The sequence below is a fragment of the Polyodon spathula genome, chromosome 16 (assembly GCF_017654505.1).
Source record: "Polyodon spathula isolate WHYD16114869_AA chromosome 16, ASM1765450v1, whole genome shotgun sequence".
NCBI classification, from domain to species: domain Eukaryota; kingdom Metazoa; phylum Chordata; class Actinopteri; order Acipenseriformes; family Polyodontidae; genus Polyodon; species Polyodon spathula.
In genome coordinates this window covers 29729801-29742042 of record NC_054549.1, presented here as the reverse complement: position 1 = coordinate 29742042, position 12242 = coordinate 29729801, and the positions used below count along the sequence as shown (strand labels likewise).

Here is a 12242-nt window from a genome sequence, read left to right as displayed (position 1 = left end):
ATGGTTACTGTGCTCTTGCAGTTGAGGGACATATTTACTATGGTTCCAAATGGAACAAACCTCTCCAGGATTGAATTTTTATCATGGTGGTCAAAATTGCTTTTACTGTTAGCAGCCCTTCAGATGGAAAAATGACATTACAGTGTTTTTTTTTTTTAATGACTTTCTGTTAAGATGTGACAACCTTCTTCTGCTAAAACTGCAATGCCCAGGGGCTTCCAAGTGGCGCATCATTTAGAGGCACTCTGAGTGGAGTGCAGGATGCACCCTATAGCCTGTAGGTCACTGGTTCAAGTCCAGACTATTCTATTGTCGACCGTAGATGGGAGCTCTCAGGGGGTGGCGCACAGTGCCGCCAGGGGGGGGGGGACCAGGGTGTCCTTGGTTCACCACTCACCAGCGACCCCTGTAGTCTGGCCAGGCACCTGCAGGCTTGCCTGTAAGCTACCCAGAGCTGTGTTGTGCTCTGACACTGTAGCTCTGAGGTGGCTGCACAGTGAGTCTGCAGTATGAAAAAAAGCGGTCGGTTGACAGCACACGCTTCAGAGGACAGCATGAGTTCGTCTTCACTGCCCCGAGTCAGCACACTGGTGGTAGCAGTGAGCTGAGCCTAAAAATAATTGGATATGACAAATTGGGAGAAAATATTAAAATAATTGCTGATTATTAAATTAAAAAAAAAGAAAAAAAAATGCAATGTCCACAAACCATGGTTACAGCAGCATATTCTAATACAGTCTTAGCTGTAGGTAGGGGGTAGGGGTGGGGGCGGCGACTGCAACGGGGGTGACGTTTAAAGGCACGTACAAAGCACAGCTTACACATGTTCAGCCATTCATTCAAAGTTTCAACTAAACTCAAAGACATCAGTCACTAAATGCATTCATTATGTTATTAAATTGTTTCGTTATTTTCTGAACCGTTTATTTTAGTACTTTTTGTATTATTTACTAAATAGAGAGCACCGTTTCAGTTATGTAGAGTTTAATAACACAATTTTGAATGCTAACTTAACTTTTTCTCTGTAAAATGGTTACAATTTGACCATATGTGGCAAACTGATTTGTTTCTCAAATTTGCCCTGTCGCAGATTTTTGGTTATTGATTGTTTTTTTAACATATTTAGAGCACAGGACTGTTACACGCGGCACCAAGCAGGCAGTCGTTTGAGGCAGAACATACATTTATACAAACTGAGAATGAGAGGGGTTTGCCAATATTGAAATAAAAGGTGCATGATTAATCAGGAGAGCAGAATTCAGGTAAGATAAATACAATTTGAATAAGACTTTCCCTTTTAAACCTGCTCGGCACACTCTGTTATAAATGTTACCTTTAGGCTCAGGAATAACAGAACTCAAAAAATAGTTTTGCTATACTGATACCTATATGCAGTTAAAAGCCTCTTAAATATTTAAAAACATATTTTAAAACAGTACAACTTCATGATGAAATGACAAGTGACTATACAAACAGATAGCCAGTGTTCTACTGAGCTAATCAGTTCCTGTTCCTAATACTAATGCTGAAATGTTTTCTTATGTTTGGTTTGAAATTTCAGCTGTAGGGCATCTTGACTTGGCTATGTAAATTAAATATGATAATTGTTTTTATCCTCGACAGAAAGCCAAATTGTACAACGCTGCATTTCTGCTGTTGCTGCTCCTTGACACAACAAAAAATATTTCTTTCTGCCCCGCTTTTCAGATTTCAAAGAGGTGATAAATAATGAGAGACAGTTACAATTTTTCTTACAGCTAACTGAAGATCTGGCTAAAATTCTGACTGGTTATTCCCACAATGCAGTAGTGGGTGAGTTACCACTTTATTATAGTTCTGTTTATTGCAGCTTTTTTTTGTTTTAAAATAAAGGATGTTACTGTATTCACCAAAAAGACTAGTGTGCCCCTTTGATGTTATTTTGTCCTGGAGAGAAGCAGTGCCTATATTAAGAAATCAACACAAAAACACAGCTATACATTTGTAGTGATGCCAATGGAATTGTATTACCTCTACCTGTCCACGTTCTGTGCTTTAGTGATTCACAAAAAAACTGCAAATAGTAATTGTTTGTCAACAACGAAATAAACAGAGTGGGTGCTGAGCATCACTCACAATATTTACTGACTAAAACATTAGTGATCACCTACCAAAGCCCACAAAGCATAGCTATAAGTGAAATATTTGATATATTTGAGTGCAAATAGGTGCTTTCTGTCTTGTGTGTTTCTGAGATGTTTATTCTGCTTGTCACAATACAGGGCTCGCTTCACAACACTCTTTCAATCAGAGTTGTGCTTTCTGGTGTCACTCCAGAGACGACTGAGGTCTCAGTTGTACAGGAACCAACTATCAAGGGAGATCCTTCTGCTTTCCCATGATTGGTGCAGAATAGTTAAGGCGTCTTGTTATACCACAGATCCAGTTATAAGGTGGCATGATTGTGGCTCCCATTTGCCCAATAACGCAATTTCACTGGCACTTTCATTCTAGTTATACTGCGGAACACAAACAGCATGTACTTGTAACTATGGCTCCTGGTTATAGCACTATAAAGGGAGAGTACTGTAGGGGGAGCACTGTACAATAATCTAGACAAATTCCAATAATATATTTAATTAATGAAGATATGTGTAAATTGGATACATTTGATTGTATATTTATTTATTTAGTTATTGTCTTAAAGGGCAATGTTTAGGGAAAAGGAGAGATCAGGTTTGCTTATTTGCTTCGGGCTGCTGAATTTTCTGAAAACAGATGGAGTTGTCTGAAAATAGCCTGACATATTTGGAATCCTAATTAATGTAATTTGAGAATGGGAGATGTGTGTGTCTGTCTCTCTCTCTTTTTCTTTCTCTCTCTCACTTCCTCTGTTACTCATCTCTATTGAAGTCGCTCACAGTGCTCGCAGCCGTCTTGTGTTTGATGTGACAGTCTGGTTTTGAAGCTCTCTTTGCAAACCTGCCTGCTTCCAGATGAAATGGCCCAGTTTCTCTTGGTAGCTCCCAGGGAAGTTTGCCCGTCGATGCAGCACTGACTCTGCTCAGTAACCATCTGCACTTCTACTCTCCAGCCTGCTAGCCGAGCACACTCTTACTGAAGTGGAAGACATTGTGGATGTCTGTAACATGCCTTTTGGTGTTAAAATACCAATAAGTAATCCCTACACAAAATATATAACCTTTATAACCAGGTGAACTACTCAAAAACACTTGAGAGATATCATGGTTTGTTGATACTGTATTTGTTTGAATGTAACCTTTAAACAAACACAAAGTCAATGGAGGCCAACAAAACAACAATGCTAATTTAGTTTAAACTGCTGGGAAAAGAAAGATTTCTAATGCTTAAGATATTTATAAAACTAGTAAAATACTGGTAGTTCCTCAAGCTGCTAAGATACATTACCATTGTAGAAATACTGTAACTTGCAGATCTCTTGCTCTGCCCCTCCTACTATGCACTGGACTTGTCTAACCAAAGCACCATGTTATTGGATCCTCAACTAATGCATTATTGCACTACTATGTCATTGTAGTTATGCAATAGTTGCATCCTACTTCATATTGTACTCTAGTAGTATTATTACACTTACTGTAAGCTATACTTTATTTAAATATGAATCTTGCATTGTAACCCTGTACTGCCTTATAATACCCATAAGCCACCTTGGAAAAAGGCATCTGCCAAATAAACAAATACATAAATAATGATAATAACTTAGAACTGTAGACCAATTATAACTTAGTCCTGACAATCAAACTGCAACAATAAAACAAGAAGCAAGTTTCTGAATGGGAATACAATGAAGAATTACATCAGAAACAATGTTACCTGCAATACAAGTGTCAAGTTCTATCTAGTCTATTCTACAGTTTATTCTCTGCCACAGCTTGTCTGCTGCCATTTCAATCTACCCCATTTGCTTGTACTCACCTAATTCTTAGTTCTTCTTTTCAAGAAGTCAAATGACAACAATTATAATAAGGCAAGACTTAAAAGTACTGGGAGTTACATCTACCTCCCCCTAATCATATAGTATCTCTCACCTCTCTCTCTAACCCTTTCTCTTTCTCCTCCTGCCTCTCTCTCTCTTGTAATTTAGGCTTTAAATGAGCTCCTTATAAAATAAGTGTTTTTGACAGAGCTCAGGAGAGTATTATGCACATAGTAAACCAGGAATTTAGAGAAAGGTTCGAAATACAGCAGTACTAAAAGCTATTTGGGGGAGATTTAAAGGATTTAACCTAACTGGTACACGTGGGTTCGCACATGCACACACACACACACACACACACACACACACACACACACACAAATAACACATCACACACAGGCTATGTCAGATAACTAAAAAGTACACAGTAATTACAACAGGTGGTTAAAAGACCATTGGCGCATTTGGCTACTGTTGGCACATGTGTGCTATGCACAAATACTACTGCAAATGGACAGATATCAATGAGGAACAGACATTAGCTGTAATATCAATGGCTTTTGCCCATGTACTGCAAAACCTCTTTCAGGACAATGTCTGTAGCTGTCTTTTGCATTTTGATAGGGGACTGTAGGTTTTAGTTTAAACCTTCTGATGTTGAAGAGCATCCAACTGGACTTCATACGTTTTTAAATCTCCATCCTCCTTCAATCTCACAGCTGCAGTGCCACAGTAACCTGCTGTCTCAATCCAAGGTGCCTCCTGCTGGGGTAACAGGCAGCAGTGTGGATGTGGAGATTACTAGTAATGGGGTCTCTTTCAATTGATCTTAATTAAAGGCTTGTTAGCCTTTCCCTTCAAAGATATCAAAGTGAGATGTCCCAATTCCTCAATTAAATAGAAGACTGCCTGGCAGCTTTAATTTGTATTTCTCTTTGAAAAACCAGATCAGTATTTTTTTTATTAACTGTTTTTTTCATTATTTTTTATTCTTTCTGCATTTTCGAGTACGACTACTCATTATTAGAGTGCTGGGTGACAGTGCATCAGAGACGTGAACGGACTGTTCTCGTGCTCATAATTAAGACCCTGAGTGATGGCACTGGTGAGGTGAGAAATCAGTGCTTTAGTAGTCATTATAAAAGTTCCGATTAGCTTAGAATGTATTAGTTTGATCTATTTGTGTTAGTTTCTCAACCCAATTTGTCCCAGTGCTGCACCTGCCCTGTGGATAGACAGAGAGTGTTTCAAGGAGCTGAGCAGGAGTGCCAGATTGTTTTTTATATTCCTAAGTCCACAGCCGCTAAACCCACAAACTGCTTGCTCTCACCCCTGCCTTTCCCAGTATAACAAAAACTGGATAAAGGAAGCGCATTCCAGAACATGTTTGTGTTTGTTCCGACAGAAATACAAATCGCATTTTCCCTTGGCAACAAAAAAGCTGTCGAAACCAAAGCGGCTTTGAAGCCAGCACGCTGTCAGAGACGTTGAAGAAATTGTCTCCCTTAGCAGAAGCTGACACTTCTTTAGTTCAGTACATCATCTCCTAGTGCAAGACTATATTGATAAAAATACAAGTAATACTTTGGTTGTAATAACACATATACTGTAGTGAGCCTCTAAACTCAGACTTCCATATATTGATAGATGAAATACAGTAAAACCATGCATTTTAATTAGCCATTTAATTTATCCAATTTAGCATTATAAATGTTTTTCTCCAACTTCAATTAATTGCTAAACACCACAAATAGCAATCTTTAAACACAATGCTTTTGACTTCAAGTTATTATTGGCAAAATCTTTTGCTAAATACTAGTCAGGTAAAGTCATTTGATCCTGAAACCAAAATGCGTTAGTTCACATCAAACTCAATGTGTTTTTGTTTTTTTTCAAGCTCGTTCATGCTGTAGCCTCCTGGTGCCGCTATAATACACTGCAGGTGCTGCATTAATAATGTGGTGTCCACATAGAGTGCTGCTGAGAACTGAGAATGAGGTGATCTGTTATAAGTAGGTAATACTTCCTGTAAAATGTTATGAGTTTAACAAATACAATCCCTGTGTTTTGCTTCCCCTGAACTAAATCACAGATTGCAGATGCCATTTATACCAACGTATTGCTACTGCAATTAATTTAGCACAAATTGGTTAATAAGCTACAAGGAAATGCAATTTGCCTACATGAAATACTGAAATAAAAGTAAAGTTTAACATTAGTGTGGGACACTGCAGCTTCAATACAATAAGAGGGTTTTCAAGGTTTGTTTTGTGGAGTTGTTTATCTTTACTTCTGAACATTAACAGTTTTCCATAATAAAAAAGCAGCGCTTAAGATAAAAGCTTTGACGATCATCTTATTAATACACATAATAGGCTAGATTTACTCAGTTATTCCTCCTTTGTAGGTTGCAGTTTTTTTATAAGGCATAAAAAGCTTTCAAATAGATTTCAGAGCTTGAAACAAACGCAGCATGCTAATTTGCTGTCCTACTTACATCAAAGTTTCTTGTTTTGAAACATTAACGGTTTTTGATTCCACTCAACCTTTTCATCCGAGCCCCATACAAATGAGAATAACTAAAGCAATTTTACAATAATGTGATATTCATAAAGAACTAAAGACAAAGCACCTACAATTACACCTTTATGAATAAAAAATACATACAGTGGCTTGTGAAAGTATTGACCCCCCTTGGCATTTTTCCTATTTTGTTGCCTTACAACCTGGAATTAAAATAGATTTTTTGGGGGTTTGTATCATTTGATTTACATAACATGCCTACCACTTTGAAGATGCAAAATATTTTTTATTGTGAAACAAACAAGAAATAAGACAAAAAAACAGAAAACTTGAGTGTGCATAAGTATTCACCCCCCCAAAGTCAATACTTTGTAGAGCCACCTTTTGCAGCAATTACAGCTGCAAGTCTTTTGGGGTATGTATCTATAAGCTTGGCACATCTAGCCACTGGGATTTTTGCCCATTCTTCAACAAAACTGCTCCAGCTCCTTCAAGTTGGATGGGTTCCGCTGGTGTACAGCAATCTTTAAGTCATACCACAGATTCTCAATTGGACTGAGGTCTGGGCTTTGGCTAGGCCATTCCAAGACATTTAAATGTTTCCCCTTAAACCACTCGAGTGTTGCTTTAGCAGTATGCTTAGGGTCATTGTCCTGCTGGAAGGTGAACCTCCGTCCCAGTCTCAAATCTCTGGAAGACTGAAACAGGTTTCCCTCAAGAATTTCCCTGTATTTAGCACCATCCATCATTCCTTCAATTCTGACCATTTTCCCAGTCCCTGCTGATGAAAAACATCCCCACAGCATGATGCTGCCACCACCATGCTTCACTGTGGGGATGGTGTTCTCGGGGTGATGAGAGGTGTTGGGTTTGCACCAGACATAACGTTTTCCTTGATGGCTAAAAAGCTCAATTTTAATCTCATCTGACCAGAGTACCTTCTTCCATATGTTTGGGGAGTCTCCCACATGCCTTTTGGCGAACACCAAATGTGTTTGCTTATTTTTTTCTTTAAGCAATGGCTTTTTTCTGGCCACTCTTCCATAAAGCCAAGCTCTGTGGAGTGTACGGCTTAAAGTGGTCCCATGGACAGATACTCCAATCTCCGCCGTGGAGCTTTGCAGCTTCATCAGGGTTATCTTTGGTCTCTTTGTTGCCTCTCTGATTAATGCCCTCCTTGCCTGGTCCGTGAGTTTTGGTGGGCGGCCCTACCTTGCCAGGTTTGTTGTGGTGCCATATTCTTTCCATTTTTTAATAATGGCTTTAATGGTGCTCTGTGGGATGTTCAAAGTTTCGGATATTTTTTTATAACCCAACCCTGATCTGCACTTCTCCACAACTTTGTCCCTGACCTGTTTGGAGAGCTCCTTGGTCTTCATGGTGCCGCTTGCTTGGTGGTGCCCCTTGCTTAGTGATGTTGCAGACTCTGGGGCCTTTCAGAACAGGTGTATATATACTGAGATCACGTGACAGATCATGTGACACTTAGATTGCACACAGGTGGACTTTTTAACTAATTATGTGACTTCTGAAGGTAATTGGTTGTACCAGATCTTATTTAAAGGCTTAATAGCAAAGGGGGTGAATACATATGCACGCACCACTTTTCCGTTATTTATTTTTTAGAATTTTTTGAAACAAGTTATTTTTTTCATTTCACTTCACCAATTTGGACTATTTTGTGTATGTCCATTACATGAAATACAAATAAAAATCCATTTTAATTCTAGGTTGTAAGGCAACAAAATAGGAAAAATGCCAAGGGGGGGTCAATACTTTCGCAAGCCACTGTATTTTTGTACTTCTGCTCATAGTTTAATTCAGTAAGGTTTTTTTTTTTTTTTTTTTTGCAGGCATGTCGCAGTTTGCTGCAATACTTGAAAGGCTTTGCTTTTCAAGGGTCTGCGAGTCGCAGTGAAGCTAAATGGATGAGGAGCTGCAGGAACGGGCTTGAGACAAGCAGCTTCAGGGAGAGTCTTGCTGCTTTTGGGAGAGGAGCAACAGATGGAACCAGTGTTTGTGACTGACTTGTTTAATTTAATTACTCCCACTGCATGCAAAAAAAAAAAAAAAATAAATAAAATACCCTGATTCCTTAATTTCTATATTTCAGTTGTTTTTGTATCAGTTGTTTCAAGTACCTCTACTTAAATGTAATATTGGCAACATCGGTTTACTCATTATTTTATTCTCTGCTGGGTTCTTTTGGAGTAATCATATTTTTCAAGTAGCAAACATCATTTCCTGTGCCACACAACCCCTCCCATGTTTTACCAGAGTGGGAGCAGGGCAGCTGATCTGCAATTGACCTTCAGCACAAGAAGTGATGCCATTCCATGAATTAGTAGTTTAACCTTCTTAAATGGGAAAAGGTTTTATAATGGCTAAATAAATAAATAAATAATATATTTTGGTGAGTTAGGATGGAATAAGAACCACTAACAAAATCTTAAACAAGAACTCTATACGCTAAGCAATACAACAGGTTGCCTAGGTTATAAAGTGTTCTGTGTGACAATGTCTTAAGCACATTTTGAGTACAAACATAAATATTGATACGGTTGGAGGTACGCCCCCTGTACGTCTTGCATCTTCTCTCTATCCGGGCAGGGCTCTTTAAAGCAGACGTTGTGATTATACAGGGCTTGTCATGCCTAATACCTTTTCCTATCCCTCGGAACCTGTGCCGGAGTGAGCAAACCAATCAAAATGCTGAACTTTGTGTGCAGAGTCGGGAACCAATGAAATGTTTCTGAATGATCAGGCTGGATTGAAGCCGCTGATGTTGTGAATTCACAAGACATTTTGACGGGAAGACCAGGTGCATAACTGATGTAAAACTAAAATCAAAACTGATTTATGACCAGTGACATGTTAATAAAAATATCAAAACAATCGCAATTATGTTGAAAAAGATATTACAGGAATACGTACAACAAAGTAGGAAAACTAGGGAAAATAATGTGTTGTGCTGGAAACTGTTCAGTAACACTTTAAGCTATGGTACGGTACAATACTTAAAACTTTGGGTACCACTAGGAGAAGAGTTTATTATTGTGTTAATTCTGTTGCTTAAGATATCCCAGTGACAAAGCAATTCAAACGGATCTTCAACTGTGCACACTGTGAGAGAGCACTACAGCCCAGAGCTTGGTCATATTTTTTGCTGCAATATCACAGCTTGTACGGTTTTATCTGCTATTGATAATAAACTGTGTCAACAGTAAATATACAGTGTCGTCTTGTCTATAACACCAAACCTACCCACAAGCAGAAGGGCATAACATTAAATTAACCTCTTATGGCTGTGGTCAGCCCAAGCAAAAAATCTTCCCCTTAATTTGCCCCAGTATTCTTGTCATGGTTCCAATTTAATGTAACTGTTCAGTTCTAATTTCTAGACATTTCAAAAGGTACTGTATAACAGCAGCCCTCTTCTCCGTGTTGATCTGCAGGCATAATCCCAGAGCGTATAGCTTGCTGCTCTTGTGTTTTAGGATTTTTGTTGGAAGTGTTATGAAGATCATGCATTTCTTTAATGTTTAGAATTTCGCAATGGTACATGGTAGATCATGATGCAAGATTTAGTACATAATGCAATGTCATATTAAAAGTACTGGTAATAGTGATGTCAGGCAAAATTAGCAGGAGTCATGAAGCTCTGACAAAACAACAACATATTTAACATATTTGTATTCTCCCAATATCTCATATAGTAAATTCCTGATAGACGACACAATATATTTACTGGTGGCATGAAAGGTTAAATGTAGACTTTTATATAGATAGTCTCTGCAGCCAGGGGTGTTTTTTAATTTAATTGCTTCTGTTGCCACTGCTGTTTAACAATTACGATTTGTGCCTTTTTTTAAAAATCTTTGCTCAATAATTGATGGTGCAGTAATATACCTTGTTCTCCCGAGGCTTCTGTAAAACCCAGCTGCAGTAATTCATCATTAAGTTTGTACATTTCAGTGCAGGTAAACTTGAATTAGGCAGACTATTCCATGTAATTGTGTTAAAGTAGGCCAGGGATTCTTATACAGTTTGCTCTTGATATTAGGTTAGCTATCTTGTTTTGTTTTTTTGTCTTTTTTGCACAGATTCTATTTGTAATTTGTGACTTTCTTTTTACATTTTGTAAGAGCAAAATGTTTTTGAAATGTTAATAAAAATCTGTACTTTTCTGGTAAAAAAAAAAAAATAACGTTTTGATGTTGTGTTGGCAATACCTGAGACAGTATGAATGCCGACAGGGATAACTGAACTCAGTGCTGAGCATTTTACTGCTGAGCTGAAGGAACACATATTCTCATAACTAGGATCTTCACAGCAGACGGTACTAAGATTAGGGCCTGTGACTCAAAGAAGCAGAGGGCTCAATTCTTTGCTGTGCCAGCTGGCCAGTTTATCCCATGTCTTTCAAAAAACAGTTAACATGACTTTGGTGGAAAACAGAGACCCTATTGGGGAGCAATGAAGAGCATAGGTTATAATTCTGACCTTGAAGGTCCAGTAATAAGGCTTGGAGGGCACAAAAAAAAGATGCAAAAGGTTTTGAAAATGACTAAGTGGCAGCAAGTCTGCCTTGAATTGTATTCCACCTGCTACGACTACCTGGCAAGTCAAGCTGACTTCAGGTCCTGGTTAACAGAGCTGGAACAGTCACTGCTTCTTCAGTGTAGGCCTCTTCTTCCACAGAAGAAGCAGCCGTTTACTGATTCGCATCGGCCACACTCTTGCAAGATTCTGAAAACTGAAAAAGAGGCTGATAAGGCTTCTAATAAGATGTTGACTCTTCTGAGATTGTAGTGTGGGCCCCTTAACCCACAGCTCCGATCCCTAGGCTTGAAAAAGGGGCAGATGGCAATATTCTCATCCAAGCAGCAGGAAAGCTTGCCTTTTATGTTTTAGTTGAGTTTCTGATGCATTTAGTGCTCTGGAAATGAACCAGAACCAAGCACCAGAGACCAAAATTCAGCTTTTTTTTCATTCAAATCAGTATAGAAAATAATTTGATCCCAGTCTGTCAATACACTGAAAAGGCTATTTTTTAAAATTATTTAAAAAAAATCCATCCCCCACATGGTATCTTTGTACAAATAGCTTCAGATCAATAATTTGCACCATCACAGACATGGAGTTTATATTCCTCTACGTTTGGGCTCCTTTCTCAATCTACACTGTGCTTACTCATGAATTGGCTCCACAGGACAACATTTCCAATTGACATTTCTCATCCCTCAGCTCACAGAACTCCTATTTCTCACATAGATAACTTTTTTGCAGGTTTTTCGTTACTGTACTCTCAGCTTCATGTACTAAACACTGTATAATAATTGGTAGATCTAGGAAAATATTAAGCCTTACATAACAATTTTACTAGGATAGAGAAGCAACAACACCAGTGTTCCTTGGAGAAACTCAAAGAGCACCATTTGCAGAACACAGCACTGACTTACTGTATATATTTTTAATTCCCAGGCTCTTCTGATAATTGTTTGCGTGGGCAGGCTTGTGCAGTAACAACATTAGCCCCCATTATCTTTGGTATATGGTTAAATGTGATTAATAAGGTGAATGTTTATTCTCTTTTCTGTGTGATTCCATCAGCTTTTATTTTACATATTTTTTTATTTATGTAGTTCAGATGAGTAACATTTAGATATTCGTACAACGCAGATCAATTTGCCTACAAAATCTCAATACTTTAGTGCCCCCAGACTTCCTGACCCTTCATAGATCAGCTAGTCATTTTACATACTGAAAGCAATTCAGAAAG

General features: G+C 38.3%; 1 protein-coding gene across 3 annotated transcripts in view; it reads right to left on the bottom strand.

The window, feature by feature from the left end:
- The window catches only part of LOC121328422 (caM kinase-like vesicle-associated protein), a 36181-nt gene that overhangs the window by 16207 nt on the left and 7732 nt on the right, over nt 1–12242 (bottom strand). The window contains exon 2 of one of the 3 annotated variants that reach the window (XM_041273071.1): nt 11075–11216. The exons of 1 other annotated variant lie outside the window; for it this stretch is intronic. The gene's annotated coding sequence lies outside the window, so the exon portion shown is untranslated. The remainder of the gene's footprint in view (nt 1–11074; nt 11217–12242) is intronic. One more of the 3 variants, XM_041273070.1, reaches the window with a different exon arrangement.